At 44.1% G+C, this 23,365-nt stretch overlaps 1 pseudogene; it reads right to left on the reverse strand.

The window, feature by feature from the left end:
- Window positions 1-237: 237 nt before the first annotated feature.
- LOC132650899 (pro-adrenomedullin-like) lies at window positions 238-1,097 on the reverse strand (annotated as a pseudogene).
- Window positions 1,098-23,365: the final 22,268 nt, after the last annotated feature.

Consider the following 23,365-nt stretch of genomic DNA (forward strand, 5'->3'; position numbering starts at 1 on the left):
CTGAGCAGGCTAGGCAGCGGCTCAGAACCCTGCCTGAAGAGTAACAGTCTGTACTTCTCAGTGTGTGTGGTGAGCCTGGCTTGATCTTGGGTTCCTCTACCTCCGTTAGGGGCAGCCAGGCAGATCTCTGCAGGTTTGTCTCAGTCCTCCCTGGTGCAAAGCAGGTGCCAAAGGGAAAGTACCCCAACTGTTCAATGCTGCCACCCTTAACTAAATCCTAAAGCGCTTAGGGATGACTCATTGGGTCCCGGAGGCTGCGGTTGCCTGTGTCTGCTCTTGGGAGGACATCACAGATGGGGCCTGGAGGACCTCTGGCAGGGAACGCCGGCATCAACGGCCATAGCCTTGAGGGCCGATCTTGTTTTTGGGGGCAACAGGGTCCTTCCTTTTGTCTGTCAACTGGTAGATCTGTTGGGCCAATTTCTGCAACATGCAGGTCCCAAAGCGGCATCGAGAGTTGTGGGAGCCAGGGTTCATCATCTTGCGGTAGCGTTTGACTCGAAAGTGGGCTGAGCTTGGAGTGCTGCAGAGAAGGAAGGACACTTGAAACTTAACCAACCAGGGCTTTGGCCCTAAGCACCTCGGACCAGGGCCAAACAGAACCTGAGGGACCTGGGACCTGCTCCCTCCACCAGAGCTGCAGTCTGGCCTGGACAATCCTCCCGGGGCCTGGGTAGTCGAAAGGGCACATCCTCTGCAGAGGGTGTAGTTACCTGGCTTGTGGAGTTTTAGATGTGCTCTCCTTCTCCTGGTCCAGAACAAAAGTCTCCATAGGAACTGTCTCCCCACCAGTGAGTTCTGAGGAATCGCTGCTGGATGCCTGCAGTTCCATCTCTCCACTACTTAGTGCCAGCTTATCCCACCTAGAAAACACAAGCAGGTGTGTTTGGCTTGAGTTCAAGTGATGTCCCGGCCAGCTCCCATCTCCACTTCCTTCTAACCCCTCCAGGCCATCACTCATTGTTCCATGACTGCCATGTATTAGGAATGAAGAAAGCACTGCCCCAAACTCACTGCAAGGACTCTGACTGTGCAGCATCCACGCCTAGAAAGGCGAGTGAACCCAGAAACATCAGGATGATGGAAACCAGCTTCATTCTGTGCAGATGCTCAGATACCCTGGAAAGGAGCAAGAAGCTGAGGGTTTTCAAACGGGCCAGCTGCACAGCCCTGGAGCAGAAGGAAGGGCAGTGGCAGGAGGGGGAGCATCTTGGCGGCGCTCTGCCTGGTTCTGCTGATTTTCTCTTCTTGGAGCAGAGAGGCACCCAGAGGCTTTTGGGCTGGTCAGGTTGGTGACAAGCAAAGCAAAGGAAGCCGGAGTGCCAGGCTTCCAGAGGTCTCCAACTCAAGTCCTAGGATCCTGGCCCACAGATTTCAGGTGAGATAGAGCAGGGTGCATGAGTTAGACCTGGGACATGAGGTGTGCTCTACAGTGGATCCCTGTGGGATCCACTTGTCCAGGTCTCCAAGCTTTGGGGATTTGGCAAAGCCACACCCCACTCCCCAACACGCTGGAGAACAGCGGTCCCTATCTGCTGAAGGAGTAAGTTGTCAAGCAATAGGAGAAAGTTTGAGATGTCTGGCTGACCCTGGCAAAACCCCCAAGTCCAAGACTCACTGCGATGAGACACCAGGAGCGGTAACGCTGGAGCTCTCCTGCCTAGTGTCACCAATAAACCACTGAACAGCCAAAGCCAGCTCCAGCATTTTATACACTAAGGGTCTGTCGGGGCCTGCTCTGCCCTGGAGGCTTCTCTTTCCTCCAGCGTGCTGGCTTCTAAGATAAGGCCTGCCCAGAAGCTTGCCTGTGGGTATAGGGATAAGGGTAGAGGTCCCTTGTGGCCAGGCATCTCGGAGATCGGTGTCGAGAGATTAGACTGGTGCAGGACTTCCGCTGCCCTATTTCCTGGCTTAGGGCTCATGCAGTGAGAAAGAAAAGAAAGCCAGAACAATTTGGGTTAGAGGAATCCTTTTCCTTGAGAGACTACACCCCAGGGTGCTGGTCTGCGCTTTCAGGATAGAGCTGCAAGAACTGGGGGACAGGCGGGACACGTGGCTAACCTAGACCTTAGGCTTGGGGAGCTGTGGCCTCAAATGGGCCTTGCCCCCTGCCAGCTTAGCACCTGGCTGAGCCTTGATCCCTACCTCTTCATGCAGAGTATACCTGGAAGGGTTAGGTCCTGGCTAGCAAGATTTCATAATAAGGGCAAAGCTGGAAACAGCTGAATTGAAAATTAGGGTTTGGAGAGGGTAGTTATCTGAAGATTGAGAACTCACATTCCTATTTGGAAATACAGGAATAGCCAAAATTAGGAAGACAGATAGTTCTGTTTTCCTCATAATGCTATATCCTTATAAGGCTGTGACCTGAGAATTGGCCTGACTACCTTCATTCACCCATTTGCAAACATAAGGATTGACTGACAGGGAGAACACTAGTACTACATGTGTGCTACTTGCTGTCTCTTTTGATCTTATACATGCTCCCGAACTGGGGTTCTCATGTATCAAAGTAAAGTTCAAAGATTGGAAGTATATTGCCCAGTCATACTAAAGGTGGGAAGCTTTAGAGCCCAAACTTGAAAGACAGCGCTGTGGGTGAGAGGGCTGTATTTTTTCTGGCTGGGGTCATCATTCTCATCAAGGGTGAAGAAGAAAATTCTTGCCCCCACCCAGAGGTATGTGCTAATTCATGATGAATCAGCTCAAACACTTTTGCCTCTGATTTGTAATCTTCATGGATCCTTGAGTTCACTTTCTTCCCTTCTAGAGCCAAATAGGGAAACAAGGCATAGCTCTGCAGGCAAGTTTCCTAGAAGGTCCCTGAAGTTAAAGATATGATCTACCCAGCTGCTAGCCTCAAGTCTTAGTGATCTGGACACAGATAAGCTCTGTCTGATTCATATCCTGGCCAGCAGATCTCCAACATTCCTACCAGATCTGAGACCACACACAAAGCCAGTTGGCCACTGTGTCCCATGGACATTGCTCAAAGCAAGGCCTGGGTTGAGCACTGCTGGCTCAGCCCAGTTATCACTCTCCAGAATAAACCATGAACTTTGAACCAAGGGGATAAATGGCTGCACTGAGGTCACTTATTCTGGGAATCTTCCTAGAAGAGGAGTTCTGAGTTCCACCTGGGGCAGGGGACAGATTCCAGGTTCTGCTTCTGGTAGGGGCTTGAGATATGGATATAGAAAGGGCTACATCTTGATGAACTGGCCCTCGTTAGGGCCTTCTGGGTCCCATGACAGTCAATGCAGCAGCCCCACTAAGGTGGTGGTTTGTCTGCACCATCTTCACTATAGTTTGTCTGGCTTCTGTCCTTTCTTCGCCCTTCCTTTCACTTCATCGCTGGATTAACTGTCAATGCACCCTCTGTCAGTCTCTCTGAGGATGTGACCTACCTGTCATGAATTTCCATCTGGGCCTGAGCCACATCAGGTCTTACTTTCATTTCCCTGGGCCAGTCTATCCAAATCAAGGACAGCCAGATGTTGGCTCACAGCCAGGATATGTCTCATAAGCTGAACTCCTCTCTCCAGCCTCTACCAATCTTGAGGGTTCTATGTGCAGAAAATCCTGCCAGGCCGGACCTCGTTGCCTCCTTGCTTCCTCTCTGAGGAAAGTAGGTGACTTGAGGTTAGCTCTGTCTTCGAACAATGATCGCCAAATATGCTCTTAGATAAAACGTATTGTGGTTATTAATATTATTATTATTTGGATAGGGTTCTCTGTAGCCTAGTCTGGCCTGAAACTAAAGAGCTATAAGATGACCTTGAATGTCTGATCCTTCTGCTCTGCCTCTTATCAACTGAGCTACACCTTCAATCCCTCAAACTTTTTTTTTGAGCCTTAGGTGGCTTGAATAAGGAAGTGAACTGAACCCAAATGGGGAAGGCTTGACTCCACTGGGCTCCTGGGTCTGTGCCAGTTTACTGGCAATGTGCGAAGAATACCCATCTGAGTGCTTTGACACTTGCCTTATTAGCCTGGCTGCACTTAAGAGATTGTTACCTGAGAACCAAGCTGAGTATTTTTTAGGCGAGGTAACAGACTGGCAACTAGAAAAAAATTGTTAGAAAATCTTAGAAAGCACATGTATGATTGTGGTTTGCATGGGTGGGGAACCTCTGTCAATGTGCTTCCCAAAGTGCTAAAGGACATAAGCATGGGGAAAGGGGAGGGGTAGATGAGGAATTCACCATGTCTGGATATCGACCCCCCCCCCCCAGAAAATGAGTTGCATCACCAGTGCAAGAAAAAAAATAGCTAGAATGCATTTGGGGTTCAAGGTTTAGAAGTGAGGCTTCAGGGGTCCTTTTGGCAATGCTTTCGCAGAATCAGAATTGCATCCATTCAAGTGCAATGTTTGTAAATTCACACTGAGCAAGGAAGGCAGGAGTGGAAGGGGACAGGAACAAAAAAGAGGAGAGGGGAGAAACATATTCAAACTTTTCCTGGCAAGAAAACAAAAAGGAAAAAAAAATATCCTGCTTAATGAAATTCCACCTTTTGTGTGTGTGCTCAAGAATTTTTTTATTATTTATTTTTTTGTGTTAAATATTTTTTATTTTTTTAACTTTTATTAACTACACTTTATTCACTTTGTATCTTCCTATAACCCCTCTCCCCTCCTAATTCCACCTTCCTTTCTCCTTCTTCATGCATGCTCCTTCCCAAGTCCATTGATAGGGGAGGTTCCCCTCTCTTTCCTTCTGATCTTAGTCTATCATATCTCATCAGGAGTGGCTGTATTGTCTTCTTCTGTGGCCTGGTAAGGCTGCTCCTCCATCAGGGGAGGTGATCAAAGAGCAGGCCAATAAGTTTATGTCAGAGGCAGTCCCTCTTCCCATTACTATGTAACCCACTTGGACTAAACTATCATGGGCTACATCTGTGCAGGGGTTCTAGGTTATCTCCATGCATGGTACTTGGTTGGAGTATGAATCTCTGGAAAGAAACCTGTGTTCAAATTTTCTGGTTCTGTTGCTCTCCTTGTGGAGTTCCTGTCCTCTCCAGATCTTACTATTTCCCACTTCTTTCATAAGATTTCATGCACTCTGCCCAACATTTGGCCATAAGACTCAGCATCTGCTTTGATAGTCTGCAGGGCAGAGCCTTTTAGAGGCCCTTTGTGGCAGGTTCCTAACTTGTTTCTTGTTTTCTTCTTCTTCTAATGTCCATCCTCTTTGCCTTTCGGGATAGGGATTGAGCATTTTAGTCAGGGTCCTCCCTCTAGATTAGTTTCTTTAGATGTACAGATTTTAGTAGGTTTATCCTATATTATATTCTTAGGTTGTGTTTATGTGTACATCCTTTCATCATATTTACATATATACTCTAAACGCTTGCTGAATAATGGTCTTTCAATATCTTTCCCACATTTCAACTGAATTATTTTTGGGCACTAAATCTAAACCTAATTCTTATCAATATTTGGAGGTTTTACTTGTTTTGAATGTGTGGTTTTATTTTTTTTAGTTAACAGTGTGTACACAGTCTCTTACACCAGAGTCATCATATTTGGGTCTCTAACAAAATAATGAAAAACTGTAAATAGTACTAATAATGTTAATGACTAAAATGAAAGTAACAGAGTGCATTTTACAATGTTCTCAGATCTTCTTTTCAGACAGGACATTTTATGATGAAAATTTTTTCATGAGGCACAAATGTCTGTTAAGTTTAAGACTTGTTTATAACATTCTCTTGTAAACAAGGTTCGAGATGCATCCTGAAGTCATAACATCAAATGATGTACAAAGAGGATATAATCACCTTTGAAGATATGGTCTCCTAGGGATAAGTATGGTAGGATTAAAAGCTCAGGACACTTTCTGAGGATATGACTTCTCATAAAACCTAATGAAAAAAAATTATTCTTCCCAGAAAATGAACATGTACATAAAACCAACTACATATAAAGCAGTTACAAAGTAAATGTCAGGAGAAGGACCAGGTTAAAAACTAACACCAAATAAGTATCACTGTTGCTGTATCTGGAATTTCTACCTTATTTGGAATGCAGAGAAAAGAAGACTGTTAACCCCTGTATTGAAGGAAGTGCATCTGCATAAAGAAAAACAATGTTTCACTTCTCCTGCTCCTTTTTTTCTCCTCCCCTTCCTCCTCCTTCCTTACCTCCTATATGTGAAGCAAATGTTCTACCTCTGAGTTGTATTCCTGCCTTCTGTACAAAACAGGCAGAAACAGATAGTCTTTGGATATAATGAAGCCAGATGCTAAAGCTCACTAAAGCTTAAAGGAAGTATCTTGTTATGGGATAAATTAAAGAAAACACAGAAGGCAACAGGCATAGAGGAGGCTGTCCTAGTAACAGCAGTAACAGAACAAGAATTCAGGAAAAAGAATTTAGGAAATGATTTTTACAGGTGGCCCAATGGCTGGCATTAACAAATAAAATGCTATATGCTCCCATCCTTGAGGTGGGAATTCTGTATTACTATCAGATTATGAAGACTTTATTAAAGGAATTTACTGATTAAAAGGTTATTTGTCCTTCCACAGATAGTTATTGTGAATTAGGTACCCAATACTGTGCTAAATCCTGAGCACACAGAAAATGATTCATGAAAACACCATTCTTTCTCTATAAGCTTACAGCCTTGTGGGTTAATCCACCATAATCAAACCTATAGACCATGCATAGAAATGTATACATCACTATAAATTCTACTATGAAACCTAACGGAAAGCAAGAGGTACCTAACACCCCAGAAAAGATAAAGAACTTACATATTCAAAGGCTGAGAGATGAGAACATTTTAGTTCAGTAGGGGAGATGAAAGAAGGTGAATTTGTTTGCAGTATACTAGGGAAGAAGAAAGGAATGATAATAATAATAATAATAATAATAATAATAATAATAATAATAATAAAAGATTGAAGAGGGATGGTAGCCATCCCTCTCTGCTGCTGCTGTTCTTTTCATCCTTGCACCCTCTCATGTGCCTCTATGCCCTCTAGTGGTGACGGGAGGCAACTTCTCCATCATTTCTCTCTGGAACTGTTGATGGTTTAATCAGCAGAGCTTGCAGGGCTGGTGGTCCCCAGGGAGAGCCCAGGATGGGGAGGCTCTGTCAGGGTGACTCCAGGAAGTGACCACTCTTCCTCAGCCCGGTTCCGGATGGAACTCGGAACCCTGGTTGCCAGGTAACGGGAGGCCAGCAGCAGCAACAGCAGCCTGGACAGACCAGCCGGTCCAAAGGAGCTGGAGAGATGAGTCTCTTCTGCTTCCAGACCTCCACGGGCTCAGGTCTCAGAGAAGACAGCGGTGGTCGCCTGTGCCGCTGCTGGAGACATGTGGTACGCTCCCTGACACATTTCTGGCCTGTTCCCCACTGGGAGACCAAGGTAACCAGGGCTGTCCTGCAGCAGGGAAGCTTTCTGGTCCACCCCACCCCCCATCCACCGCGATCGCAGCCTGGAAGAGTGTTCCTGTTGGGACACTGAGGAACGCTTTTCATGCCTGCTTCCCGCTTAGGTGTAGGGAAAGTGGTCATTGGTGCCCCTCGGGGTTTGCACACTTAAAGCCTCCCTCCTGCCCTGGTCCTTCCTCATAGCGAAAGGTAGTGAGCCTTCCTTTATGGCATCCTCATGCTCAGCAATGATCACATGGACTATGTGAAGCAGATGATTCCCTATTTGCCCACCTTCTGGCCCTTTATCCAAAGATTGCCACCATCTGGTTGGTTCTGGACCTGATGCTGAAAAGGCAGGAGAGTGGTTCCACCAGGGATCTAGCCAGCTCTCAGATCTTCTCCTGCTGTTTCCCAGGGCCAGTGCCCTGTGCCCTCACAGAACCGGACGTGTGAGTCCCAGCATCCTGAGTCCCAGGCCAGACCCCTTAAAGTGACATGGCCAAACATGGGTGATTGTGGCAGGGTGGGGCTCTCACAGGTGCCATTCACCTTCCCCAGGGAATCTCACACACCACCATTTCTCATGCCCTGAGCGACCTTTCCCCGTTTGTGTAAAGGATTCTGGACCCCATTTGCGGTGTTTGTTATGGATGGAGCCCCTAGCACCCCCACACCCATCCCTGGGAAGATTCTAATAGTTCCTTCTAGATGTCTGGGTGGCTTGGGGACACGGGGCAGTAGGGGTATCACCCCCGTGAACTGTCACAGGTATAGATCCTTCAGGCGGAAAAGTAGACAAAGACATGAGTAGGCTTGGGGTGGAGGGGGTGGTGAGCAGGAAGGGGCGTTTAAGGCCAGGGTGGAGGGCCAATTTTGGCCAGGAGCCTCACCTTTGGGGTTCTCTACCTAGGGACTGTACTCACGACCTAACCTGCTGGTAGAGGACAGAGGTTTCCCACTGGGCTCCTAGGTTTTGATCAGCAGAGGGAGAGACAAAAAAGGAAAGGTCCTGGGGGATACCAATGCCCCCCCACAGTTCCAAAGAGAGGCCAGACTCCCGACACAGTGTCCCTTTGCCCTGCTCTCACCCACAGTGCCATCTTCTCGTTCTTGTCCCAGTGGCTGCAGAAATTCTCCCAGGATTTCTCTGGGGCCCCCAGACCTTGCCATCGTGAGACGGCTGCTGGACTATGCCAGGATCCATGTGCCCACTGAAGAGTTGGACTGCCAATCTGGGGAGATCCTCCGGGTAATGGATAAGCCCTAGATAAGCTGAAGCCTGAGAAGGAGGAGGAGAATTAGGAGGAGGATGAGGACCGGAGGGAGGCGCCTAGTGAGGTAGCAGCTGATTCAAACCCCGTGTCCCACAGGGGAAGTGTCCTGAAGCTCTGGCCAAGGAAGCAGAGGAGGAAGACTGTCAAATCGACTGTCCTGCGGGTAGGAGAGGGGACTGTGCCTTCTCTGGCATGGAGAGGCCATCTTGGGTTAGCTCACCCCATTCTGCGTGCCTTCAGGCTGCTCCCTTATCCCAGATGATGGCTCACCCCTTTTTTTGCTCAGATCCAGGGCTACTTGGGACCTCAACTGCAGAGCTGCCCATGCAAGACACCTTGGTGGCACAGGAGAAACGGAGCCTGGCTTTGGGGGCAGATGCTAAGCCCCAAGAGGATGCTGAGCTCTTGGATCCCATGGCTGCAGGATCCCCAGTCTTGCCAGAAGCTGGACCAGTGAAACCTCTGGCTTTAGTATCAGAGGATGCACAGGGCCTTGTGGACTTGGCTGATGAGCTACTGTTTTCTCCACTGTAGTGCACTTGGGGGCACCCAATTTCCTGTCCTCGCTGCCCGAGGTAGACATATAGTTGGTACAATTGCCAGCTGAACTGCACCCTGCGCCTGCTCCCCTTAGAGAAAAGATTCCCTTAATTTTATATATTTTTAAATTGCTGTTTTTCACTCTTGTGTTATTGTTGTTGGTTTCATACTATTATTATTAAAAAGGTGTTGCTTACTCAACTTAAGTGATGTATTCAGAGATGGGGCCTCCCCATCGGCCCACAGTAGGTGGCTTAGCCAAGGGGTATGGAGCCTGTTTGTGTCGAGAGTTTTCTGCGAGTTGGGCATGTGCATCCATTTATAGAAGATGCTGCCAGGTGTGTAGTTGGTGTGCAGGGCGTCTACTGGGATAGATTGAGCCCCAGAAAAAAAAGCCCATCAGGGCCAGTGCTTGACAGCAGAATTTGTGGGCCACAGCTGGGCCAAGAGCTAGGCTCTGAGGACCAGGACCAGGACCAGGACCAGGAACAGTAACAGTACCAGGACGCAGCTCTGTGGACACTATCCCTGAGGGGGAAAAAAACTATAATTTGAGATACAAAGTACATTTTGGGGGATCATTTAAATACATGATATTTCTACATAGCCATGCCTGTTTTAGAACTCAGGTTTGGAGCTGGGCATGGTGGCACACACCTGTAATCCCAGCACTCAGGGAAGAAGAGACTTGAATTTGAGGCCAGCCAGGTCTACAAAGTAGATCTAGGACAGCCAAGACTACACAAGGAAATTTTGTCTAAAAAACAAACAAATAAATGAAGGAACAAACACAAAAGAGAGCTAATTGTGTGTATCAAGCTGACCATAATCTCAGAAAGATTAGGTTTCCATGGACTCCCAGGTCTACGATAACAGGGATGCATCTCTGAGCAAAGCTAAGATATTTTTAATGACTTATTCTTGAATCAAGGAATGAATGGATAAAATAAGTTGTACACAGGTAACATTTTTTTCTTTTAATGAACAGTAATAAGTCTTCAAATTCTACATTTATTTACAAATGCAAAATCATTTCTGATGTTGTCAGTAAGTGGGTTTTCTCCTTTGCTTTAATTTCATCCATTGAAAAATGTTTGAGTATGTATGTGCCATGAGAGGACAACTTATTGCTGTTTACTATCTGTTTACATCCCATATATGAGTTTTCAACATGAAACCCAAAGAGTCTTTTGACCAGTGAAAGAACTGGCCCTTATTTAGGTTTAAAAATGATTTATGTATGTGCTGGTGTGTGAATTTGTACATACAAAGGCCCAAGTATAGAAATATTAGAAAAATTCTATAGGAGTAATATTGGCTACCCAGAAATTGAGCTCAAATCATCAGGCTTAGAAACAACCAACTCTTCCCACTGAGACAACTCTCTGACATTCACTTGTAGATCTGAGACAGTTTTATGAATAAGTCTTTACTCCTAAGAATGAACTAACACATTCCAAAAAAAAATGACAGCATTATATCATTTTAATATGTAAATAGCATTTATTATTATTATTATTATTATTATTATTATTATTATTTCATGTTCTTCCATCCTTATAGGACAATAGGTTTATAATCTGGATAGAAGACAATATTTTACTGATGTAATATTTCAATTAAGTTTATTTGAGTATCAATGAACTCAGTGGGGAATGTCTGTGGTAAGCAAAACTGGCAACATGACTTTGAACATATAACAATGACTAAAATAAACCCCACAAAGCTGTCACCAAGTCTTCATACATTTGTCATGGCCTAAGAACCCATAGTCAGATTACACATACACACACAACATGGTGTTTTGAAATAAATATCATTGCTGTTACATTATTCAGCACCTCTAGATAATTCTCTCAGAAGGCAGTACTTCAACATTATGTGTCATGTAGTAACTAATGGGAACATAAGAAGAATGGAACTTCAAATAACATATATATGTGTGTATATATATATTCATATATATATATGCATATATACATACATACATATACACTATTAAGCATTTTAACATTAATGTTGGTAAAAATAGAACACATTGGGGGAACATCTTCCACCCTTGGACGTGTACTCAGAAAGCTGACATGAGAATCAAGACTTCAAATGCAGCTTTGCCTAATTACTGACATCCAAATCAGGCTTGAAAACAAACATCTTAAAGGAATTTGTGAAAATGAAAAACAAAAGCACCATGCTTTCTCAGAGGCCCTTCATTGAAAAGCATGATCACATACCACATGGTATAAATAAGCAATGGATCACATAGATGATGGGAATCCCATTCTATACTTTTCAGCAGAAAAATACCTATCAGCAAGTGGAAATGCATTAGATCAACAGCAGCCACAGAAAGAATAACAGATTTACCTAATAAACTTCTGTGATTGGATTTGATACACATACATCAAACTTCAATACCTACTCCAATGTTTCAAAATATAGAACACAACCACAATTGGTGACTTCCTCCTTTACGTTATAAGTGAACATGGTAAATAATTTACTTCCTCCAAGGCTATGATGAAAAACAGATTAAAAAAAAATTTTTAGTAGATTCTTAGGGAGTACAGATTTTAGTATGTTTATCCTGTATTATATGTCTAATACCCTGAGTAAATACCCTGTGTGTCTTTCTGCTTTTGGGATACCTCACTCAGGATGATCTTTTCTAGATCCCACCATTTGCCTGCCAGTTTCATGATTTCCTTATTTTTAAATGCTTAGTAGTATTCCCATGTGTAAAAGTACCACAATTCCTATATCCATTCCTCAATGGAGTGGGACCTGGGTTGTTTCCAGCTTCTGGCTATTACAAATAAAGCAGCTACAAACATGGTCCAGCAAATGTCCTTGTTGTACACTTGATCAAATTTTGGATATATACCTAGGAGTGGTATAGCTGGATCTGGAGGTAGCACTATTCCTAATTTTCTGAGAAATTACCACATTGATTTCCAAAGTGGTTGTACAAGTTTACATCACGACCAGACATGGAGGAGTGTTCCCCTTTTCACACATCCTCTCCAGCATGTGTTGTCACTTGAGTTTTCGATCTTTTCTGTTCGGATAGGTGTAATGTGATATCCTGGGTTCATTTTGATTTGTATTTCCCTGATGACTAAGGAAGACTTTTGAGGGGGCAGGAGTTCCACAAGGAGAGCATTGGGACTGATACTCCAACCAAAGACCATGCATGGAGATAACCTTGAACCTCTTCAACTCCTGCCCAGATATATTCCATGGCAGCTCAGTCTCCAAGTGAGTTTCCTAGTAATGGGAACAGGAACTGTCTTTGATATGAACTCAGTGTCTGGCTCTTTGGTCACCTCCCCTTGATGGGGGAGCAGGCCACAGTAGAGGACAATGCAGCCAGTTCTGATGAGATCTCATAGGCTAGGGTCAGATGAAAGTGGAGGAGGACCTCCCATATCAGTGGACTTTAGGACAGAAATAGGAGGAAGTTAGGAGGTTGAATAAAGGAGGGGATGAAGGATGGAGCCACAGCATGGATACAATGTGAATAAACTGTAATTTACAAAAACATAAATTTTTTAAAAGTTAAAAAAAAGAAACAACCTTCAGATACTAGAAGGTTTTTTTGTTTACATCCCAGGATATTGTTTTTTGAGAAAGAGATTTTCTGTATAGCCTTGACTGACCTGTCATACTTTCTAGACCAGGCAGGCCTTAAACTAACACAGATCCATTTCCTTCTGCCAGTCATAGTGCTAGTATTAGAGGCATTTGCCAACAATCCAGGCTTTGATTTTTTTAATTTAATTTAATGTTTTATTTTTGCGACATGGTATCTCAGTGCATCATTGCCAATCCAGGACTCTCTTTGTAAACCAGGCTGACCTTGAACTCACAGAGACCTACCTTCATCTGCCTCTCAAGTGCTGGGACTATGGATGTGTGTCACCATGCCTCGTAAGACTTTCTTATAGCCTTGTCACACTATGTGATTTCAGATATATCTAGCCACACATCTAGCCTGTTTTTTTAGACAATGTTTCTCTCTAGCCATGCATGTCCTGGACTTGCTTTGTAGACCAGGGTGACACGGAACTTACACAGCAGCATGCTTGTGTCTCCTAGAGAGACAGGATTAGAGATATGTGCCACAAAGCCTGGCTCAGATTTTTTATTTCAATAATATATCTATATGATTAAAACATAAATTGAAACATATACATATGATTAAAACAAAATGTATATATTAATATATAACATATTTATTAAATATATTGGTTTATATTACTATATTTAGTGAGAATATATTAATTATACATATGAATATTTTGGTATTTTGAGAGAGGGTTTCTCCTTTTAGCCTTGGCTATCTTGGACTAGATCTGTAGACCAGCCTGACCTTGAACTCACAGAGACTGGCCTGCTTCTGCCTGGCAGAGTACTGGGATTAAAGGCCTATGCCAACTCTTAGTATTTAGGCACCTGTTTCTGGCTTTCCTAGCAACCTGTGATGTCATTACGTGTTGACTGCCAGGGAGGGCAGGTGTGGTTACTTTGCTCCTTAAAAGGATCTGCCTGCCCACTTTGTCTCTCTCTTGGCCTCTCGCCCTCTTGCTATTGCCTTCTTGCGCTCTCCCCCTTCTCTGTTGGGGTGCCCCCTTCTCTCTCTTCCGCTATCATGTCCTGCTGTCTCCTTCTCTCTCTCTCTCTTCATCTCCATCTGAGAGACCACCTGAGAATGCAAACAACTATAAAATAAAAAACAGCTGTGACTATTCCCATCTTTGAATTAAAGCCAGAGCCACGTAGCTCTCAAAAGGCAGGATGAACTGCTCCGAGATAGGTTTTAAAAAATAACGGCAGGGTGAATTGTTTTGAGAAAACTCACAAATGGCCAAAAACTGCAAACAACTAGCTGTAAACTATCTTCATGCTATTCTTGCTGACCAATCAATGTATAGAGCAAAAGTGGCCAGATTTTTAAGTATAAAAATCCTGTGCTTTGCATGCTTGGGGTCGTCTCCTGTCTTTGGAGGGGTGACCGTATCATGATTGGAAAAACAAAAAACAAACAAACAAACAAACAAAAAACTCTTGCTTTTGCATGGAGTCGTGGTCTGTGGGGATTTCTGGGAAGGGCGCAATCTTGAACTCCTGAGCTGTGAGACCCCAGGCCTTACATTTTTGGTGCGTTTGACCAGGAAAGGGCGTGCCCCTTCCCCAACCCTCATCAGACTGAGTTCGGAGGTTGAGCTCAAAACAGGTTAGTCTAATTTCTGTTTTGCTTTGCTTGTTTCTGTCTTACCAATCTGTTTCTGTTTAGGCGCCTATCTAGACCTTTTTTTAGTCATCTGATCATTCATTGTGATAGACAGACGTATCAGACTATCACTTGACTGGGAACTGGAGGACGCTCCGGTTTGGGAGGCTAGGATTGGGACGCTCCTCCTCCCATCTATTTCCTGTTAGAGATGGCTGCCGCCAGGCAGCCTTTCAATCAGAGTTCTGTGGTACCACCCTCAAGGGCGTCCTTGTCTAATTGTCTGTCTCGTTCTCTTTGTCTCTATCTGTGTTTCCTCTTTGACTTTCTTGACAGACGACTTTATTATGGGACAAACTGTGACTACACCCTTATCCCTCACCCTTGATCATTTCTCAGAGGTGAGATATAGGGCACATAACATTTCAGTTGAAGTTAAAAAGGGAAAATGGCAAACTTTCTGTTCCTCAGAGTGGCCTACTTTTCAGGTTGAATGGCCACACGAGGGCACCCTTCACCTTGACAAAATCCTTGCTGTCAAGATTAAGACCCTCCAGACTCCAGGAGGCCCTCTGTCTAAGGATCAGTGTGCATATTGCAAGGAGAAAGGACATTGGATCAAGGATTGTCCTAAAAGGACGAAAAAGCCAGAAAAACCGAATGCCCAAGCCCTGGAGACCCAGGTCCTAACCCTGGATGATGACAGTGATTAGGGGGGTAAAGAGTTTGACCCCTTACCCAGAGCCCAGGGTAACCCTTAAGATGGATGGGAAGCCAGTCGACTTCTTGGTGGACACTGGCTTCCAGCATTCTGTTCTGTTACAAGATTTTGAAGCTAAAAAAGAAGAAATCATCGGTCCAAGGAGCCACTGGATGTAAACAATACTCATGGACTACCCGAAGAATGGTGGACGTTGGAGTGGACCGGGTATACCACTCATTCTTAGTTCTCCCTGAATGCCCATACCCGCTGTTAGGGCGAGATATTCTAACTAAGATAGGAGCCCATATCCATTTTAGACCAGATGGCCCACATTTGACAGACAATAAAGGAGATCCCATTCATGTACTGACAATTCAACTGGAAGATGAATGCCGCCTTTCTGAAAAGGTGGTAAGTCCAGAAAAAGACATTGACTGGTGGCTACAGAGATTCCCCAGGCATGGGCTGAAACAGATGGCCTAGGAAAAGCAGAGAAACAGCTCCAGTTCTGATAGAGCTGAAGCCTCAGGCTACCCCAATCACGGTGTAACAATATCCAATGTCTAAGATAACCCGTGAGGATCCACCCTCACAAACAGAGGTTCCTTGATCTAGGGGTTCTCAGAAGGGGCTATTCTGCCTGGAATACTCTATTGCTGCCAATTCAGAAGCCTGGATGCAATGACTATTGACCCCTACAGGACTTGAGGGAAGTTAACAAACAGGTCATGGACTTACACCCTACCGCACCCAACACATATAACCTGTTGAGTTCCCCTCCCCCTGACAGGGTTTGGTATATGGTCCTGGACCTTAAGGACACATTTTATTTTTTTGTCTCCAACTCAGCCCTACCAGGCAAGACATTTTTGCTTTTGAATGGAAAGACCCAGACTCAGGGGACTCAGGTGAGCTTACATGGACTCAACTTCCTCAAGGTTTAAAAATTCTTCTACTATATTTGATGAAGCCCTACACTTGGACCTGGCACACTTCCGGGCCACCAATCCCCAGGTAACTTTTCCCCAATATGTGGATGACATTCTATTAGCTGCAAATTGTAAAGAAACCTGCCTTAAAGCCACCAACTAGCTGTTACAAGAGCTGGGTGACCTTGGATATAGAGCATCAGCAATAAAGGCCCAGCTCTGCAGGAAACAGGTCAGTTATCAGGGATATATATTAAGAGAGGAAAAGAAATGGCTATCAGAGGCTAGAAAAGAGACTGTATTTCATATTCCCCCTCCACGGACTACTAAACAACTGAGGGAAATTTTAGGTACAGCAGGGTTTTGCCAGCTGTGGATTGCAGGATTTGCCAAGATGGCAGCCCATCTGTATGCCCTTACAAAGGGCAAAGACTTTCATCTGGGGAAAGGATGAACAAGCCACATTCGATAATATCAAACAAGCCTTAATGTCGGCCCTAGCATTGGGACTCCCTGATGTAACCAAACCTTTCCATCTTTATGTGGCTGAGAAACAGGAAATGGCCAAGGAGTTGCTAACACAGACAATTGGACCCTGGAAGAGACCAGTAGCGTATCTATCCAAAACGCTTGATTCAGTAGTGGCAAGATGGCCAACCTGCCTTCGAATAATAGCAGTAGTAGTGGCACTAGTAAAAGATGCAGACAAACTGACTCTATGACAGGACCTCACCATCTATGCTCCTCATGCCCCTGAGAGTGTCATAAGGCAGCCACCTGATTGCTGGCTCACGAACACTTGCATGACACCTTACCAGGCTTTGCACTTGAATAATGATAGAGTCACCTTTGAACTGGCTATGGAGCTAAACCCTGCCACCTTATTTACGGATCTAGAAATCCAGCCCCTGGAGCATGATTGTTTGCACGTTCTAGCAAAGGAACAGGGATGGTGCAAGGACTTGAAAGATCACCCTCTTCATAAAGCTGAGGTGACATACTATATGGATAGGAGCAGTTTTTTTTTGAGAATGGAAGAGAAAGGCAGAGGCAGTGGTGGTAGATGGACATAAGGTAATATGGGCCCAGGCATTGCCAGAGGGCACTTCTGTTCAGCAGGCTGAATTGATTGCTTTAACCCAGGATTTAACTCTGGAAAAGGGTAAAAAGATAAACATCTACACTGATAGTCAGTACGCCTCATAAACAGCCCATGTGCACGGGGCCATCTATCATCAGAGAGGCCTGCAAACATCAGCTGGTAAAGAGATAAAAAATAAAAAGAGATAAAAAATAAAAACAAGATTCTGACTTTGCTCAATGCACTGTTGCTGCCCAACAAGGTAAGCATTATTCAATTCCTAGGACAGCAGAAGGTCGAGACTTCCAGGGCACCAAAGGGGAATAACATGGCCGATAAGGAGGCTAAAGTAGCTGCTAGAGGAAACTCTGCCCCAGTGGTATTAACAGCTGAATTGCCCAGAGAAGAATGACTAAACTGCTCAGAAACTGACTTAAAGTTAATATGGCAAAAATGGGATATTTAACACCAATGTGGGGGCATGGATTGACTTTAAAGGTAAGATCATTCTACCCCAGGAAGATGCTGAGAGATTGATAACTCAGATGCATAAGTGGACTTACTTGGGGGCAAAGAAATTGGCTGAAGTTGCCCTCCAATACCCGTACCGAATACTAAACCTCACCATCCTAACTGAGAGAGTGACTAGGACATGTGAACCTTGCCAGAGAGTAAACATAGGTAAGAATTTCCAGAGCCCAGGAAAGCGGCTAAGAGGAAGTAGACCCAGAATGCATTGGGAGGTGGATTTCACTGAAATTAAACCAGACAGGTATGACAATAAATATCTCCTGGTTTTTGTGGACACTTTTTCAGGATGGGTGGAAGATTTTCCCACAAAGAAAGAAACCACAATGGTCGTGACCAAAAGATTCTGGAAGACATTTTTCCTCAGTAAGGTATTCCAAAGCTAATTGGGTCAGACAATGGGCCAGCCTTCCTTGCTCAGGTAAACCAGGAGGTGGCCAGATTTCTGGGACTTGATTGGAAGTTACATCATGCTTATAGACCCCAAATCTCAGGACAAGTAGAGAGAATAAATAGAACTCTAAAAGAGACTCTCACAAAATTGACAATGGAGACTGGGGGTGACTGGGTGGTGCTTCTTCCCTTGGCCCTCTTTAGAGTCAGAAATACTCACTCCCTACTAGGCTTAACTCCCTTTGAATTACTATATGGGGTTCCTGCTCTCCTACCTTGACTCTTCTTGGGGACCCTCTTGACATAACTAGTGGTAACTCTGACTTGTCCAGGCTAAAAGGACTGCAGCTTATGCAGAAAGAAATATGGAGCAAGGTTGACAGTGCATATGCGCCCAGGTCCTTGGAGGTGCCCCATCAGTTCCAGGTGGGAGATCTGGTATATGTGCAGTGACATGGCAGCCAGAATCTGGAACCTCAGTTGAAGGGTCCTTATTACATCCTGCTCACCACCCCAACTGCCAAAGTAGAGAGCATCACAGCTTGGGTCCATGTGTCACACGTTAAGCCTGCTCTTCATCAACCTGCAACACCTGGAAAGTCCAAGCCTACAGCAACCCACTAAAACTGAAACTCATCAGGGACAATAAACTCTCAGACCAGAACACCCCTTTGTCAGGGAAAGTATAAGTGAAGTTCAGGTCCTGATGCTCCAGAAAGAGTATCAACCTCTCCATGAGGTTGATCTACAATTTTAGGGTTAAAATTGAGGCAAAAAGGGGGTGTGTGAGAGACCACCTGGGAATGAGAAAAACAACAGTGATTATTTGAATTGAAGTCAGGTGTAGATAACTCTTGAAGGAAAGGGTCAACTGTTCTGAGAACAACTATCTACAACCACCTGTAAACTATCTACAACCACCTGTAAACTATGTACAACCAGCTGTATACTACCTAAAACCAGGTGTAAACTATCTTCATGCTATTATTGCTGAACAATCAATGTATAGAGCAAAAGTGGTTTCAATTTCAGGTATAAAACCCTGTCCTTTGCATATTTAGGGCTGTCTCCTGTCTTTGGAGGGGGGACCCTATAGAAATTGAAATAAAACGCTTGCTTTTGCCTCAAGTTTTGGTCTATGAGTGTTCCTGGGAAGGGCACAATCCTGAGCTCTTGAGCAGTGAGACTCCAGGTCTTACAACATGAAACTAAAATGCTTTTGCAATCCATTCTTTAGGTGGTGGAGCAGCTTATAAAATGGGAAACCTCTTTACAAGCTATACAACAGACAGGTTCAATTCTAGACCATTCAAAGAAGTCATAAAATGTAAACATGAACAAAAAAAAAAAAAAACAATCCAGAAAGATAATCCTCAGTGAGGTGTCCCAGAAGCAGAAAGACATACACGGTATACACTCACTTTCAAGTGGATGCTAGACCTATAAGATAGGATAAACAAACTAAAATCTGTACACCTAAAGAAGATAAATGAGAAAGAGGACCTAGGTAAGATGATCAATCCTCACTTAGAAAGACCAATGGGATGGATATAGGCAAAAACAAGAAACAGGACAGAAGCCTGCTCCAGAGGACCAATGAAAGACTCTACCTAGCAGTGTATCAAAGCAGATGCTGAGACTCATATCCAAACCTTGGGCAGAGCACAGGGAATCATATGAAAGAAGGGAGAGTTAGTGTGACCTGGAGAGGACAGGAACTATACAAGGACCAAATATATCAGCACAGGGGTCTTTTATGAGACTGTTTCTCCAACCAAGGACCTTGTATGCATATAACCTACCACGCCTGCTCAAATGTAGTCCATGTGAGCTCTGTATCCAAGTGGGTACCATACTAAGTGGAACAGGGACTATTTTAGACATGAATTCAGTGGCTCACTCTTTGAACTCCCCCCTCCCAAGAGAGAATCAGACTGCTAGGCCACAGAGGAGGATATTTCAGCTAGTCCTGATGATACCTGATAAGCTAGGGTCAGTTGGAATAGGAGGAGGCCCTCCCCTATCAGTGGACTTAGAAAGGGGTAGGAAAGAGATGAGGGAAGGAGGGTAGGATAGGGAGGGAATGAGGGACTGGGATACAGCTGGGATACAAAGTTAATAAACTGTATCTAATATTAAAAAATAAAAATAAAAAAGTGGGACATATAACAAATTTCCTAAAGATGAAACACAAAATGCTGACAGTTTTTTGTTTCTTTGAAAACAGAATTTTTTTTCTGAACAATTTTCCTGTCCCAGGCTCTCTTTATAGAATAACCTGTGCTTGAACGCACAGAGATCCACCTACCTTTAACTTCCTGAGTGCTAGGAATGCAGGCGCTCACCAACAGCCCTAGCTGCTGACAGTTTATTTAGTTTTAGCATTTTATTTTTGTTGTTGTTTCATGCACTACATCTGAACTGCAGTTTCCTCTTCCTCCACTCCTCCTAGACACAATCTATCCACCACTGCTCTGCCCAACTCTGCCCAGTTCACCTCTCCTTCATCCACTGCTTTTTTTTCATTTATTTTATTTTCAATGAAAAAAAAATGTGATGGCATAGCAAGTTATAATAAAACTAGGAACAATCCCTCACATCAGAGTTGGTCAAAGCAATACATGAGGAGAGAAAGTGTAGCTAAAGCAGGAAAAAGAGTCAGAGACACCCCCATTCTCACTGTTGGAAGTCCCTCAGCGAAATCAGGATAATAATCATAAGGTGTATGCCAACAACCTAGCTCACAAGACTCATAGAATGTTTATGTTTTTGTCCTTCAGTCTCTGATCCCCTATGAACTCAGTTGACTCAGTGGGCCATGTGCTTGTTGTGTCCTTAATATCTCTGGTTCCTACAATACATATTCCCTCATTTGTGGGGTTCCCCTGGATACATCATTGTGTTTGGATAAGGGTCTCTGCATCTGTTCCCATGAGATGCCTCGTGATGTCTCTCTGATGACAACTGGGCTAGGCACTCATCAATGATTATAGCATAGTATCTTTCATTGTCACTTTTTGTCTGTCATGTTTACAGATATCATGTGTCTCTAGGTTATCTTGACTCTGGTTCATGGTCATCCAGGCAGTGTCAGGCATGGACTTCCCCTCATGGTGTGGGCCTCAATGTGTTTTCTGGAGTGTATTTCACATTATTGGGTTGGGGTTTTCCTTCTAGTATCTTCTGTAGGGCTGGATGGCTGCATATATACTGGGTATAGTAGTCTGGGTTGGCATCGGTGGTCTCTTCGTGTCTGCATGATATCCATCCAAGCCCTTCTGGCTTTCATAGTCTCTGCTGAGAATTCTAGTGTGATTCGGATAGGTCTACTCATTATTTGAATGCTATTTTGGTATTAGCAGTGTCATGCATAGAACAGTTAATTTTCAGGGTGTCATCCCCATATAAAATAGAATCTCTGTAACCTGAGAAAATAAAAAATGAACACACTATAATGTGTGTTGAGTGAATTAAGACGAAGAAGGGACTAATTTGAGGTAAAAATAAACTATATATAAATGCTGCAAAAAATTAAAATACTTGTAATTCAATTATGATATTTTAGAATATAACTGCATCAAAAAATTTAATTCCTATGCCATCAATATACCCAAAAATGTAGGTAGCATTTTGCCTTTGCATGATGATGAATATTTTTCTATAACTCCTCATATGAAAAGTACTGTTGTTTAAGTGATTTCTGAATGAATTACATAACATTATTAAAAGCAGAAAATTTGGTAGTTCTATGTGAAAGATAATTATATGCATAGTTTATGTTTCCCTCTAACTCTCTCTTTATAGGAAAGGATTTATGAAAATGATTTACAATCTGTGAGTCAATTAATTCAACAGTGGATGCCTAAAAATGGAAAATCGAGGAATCTATCAGTGGCTTAGTCCATGAGGCTGGTTGGCTCAACTCACCTTCATATACACAGAACTCCTCAAGAAGAAAGTTCTATAGTCAATGAAGAAATAGACTTGCTACCAAAGCGAAAAAGAACAGGCAAAGAGTAAAACATTCCTTCTTCCATGTCCTTGTATAGGTTTCCAGTAGAAGATGAGGCAAAGATGAGTGGTTGGTTTTGCAGTATGAAGATATGGATTAAAGTTATATTTTTCAGCTTTATAGATCCAGAAGAGAAGTAGAGAAGACTATTTCAAACAAGCAAGAGTACTTTACAATTGTGTCCTTAATTTGGGTGTTTTGCTTAATTCCATATGCAGTCAAGTTAAAAACCAAGAGTCATGATCACACCTCTTTTCAGCTTGAAAGATAATCATATCTCCTCTTTACATTAACTTCCAAATGAAAAGAATAACAGGTCATAGTAATGCCTAAAAATAATTTAATGACGCAGAGTACAACAGCAGACAAATTACATATTTATCTTGATAATAACTGAAGCTAACATTATATAACTGTCCTTCAAAACCGTCCAGGTTAGAAACAACAAAGTCCAGGTTAGAAACAACTCTCCACCGCCGCTGGGCCACTCCACAACACCTCCCTCATAGGGCAACCCACATTAAGCACAAGGATTCACCTCCCACCTGCTAGGTGTATATAGGGTCCCTAGGTCCAGACCAAGCATGCTCCTTATTTGATGGCTTAGTCTCTGCAAGCCCCCTGGGGGCTGGGGCAGCTGTTTCTGTTGGTCTTCTTGTGAGGTTCCTCGCACCTCCAGGGCCTTCCATCTTTTCCCCAACACTTACTCAGGATCGCTAGAGCTCTGCACCTTTCTTAGGTGCAAGTCTGAGCATCTGTCCAAGCTTATTTCTGGCTGGAGTCTCTGAGACAATGGTCAGGTTAGGGTCCAGGCAACCGGGTTTTACATTCCCATTTCTGGGCGTTCTCAATGTGGTCAAATATCGTCCAACAGAGCCTGATATTCTTCTTCTGTGAGAGGAGCCTCGAGTGTTGGTTCGATCTGCTCTCATGGTACATCTGGGTCCAGAGCGGCTGGTCCCTGTTCCTCTTCCACTGTTCTCGCCAGTTGCTCCAGGAAGAGCTGGACAGGGCAGGAGTTGCTGGATTCTGGGTAGGCCTCTGTGAAGAAGGTGAGTTCGGATCTTGACATCAACGCTTCTGCACACTGGCCTCCTGCAGAACCCGATGTCAACAAGCTGTCGCGGGAAGCCTCCTGCTCAATGCAACACGATGCTCCAGGAGCCCTTTCCGGGCCAGGAGAGGCAGGCAGGTCCTCACCTTTAGCTGTGCTGCCTTCAGCGCGGCCTTTCTGCCTGGCCTTTCTGTTCTGGAACCATATGTGGACGGTGTCCTCAGGCAAACCTG

This window comes from Meriones unguiculatus (assembly GCF_030254825.1).
Source record: "Meriones unguiculatus strain TT.TT164.6M chromosome 13 unlocalized genomic scaffold, Bangor_MerUng_6.1 Chr13_unordered_Scaffold_34, whole genome shotgun sequence".
In the NCBI taxonomy this organism is placed as follows: Eukaryota; Metazoa; Chordata; class Mammalia; order Rodentia; family Muridae; genus Meriones; species Meriones unguiculatus.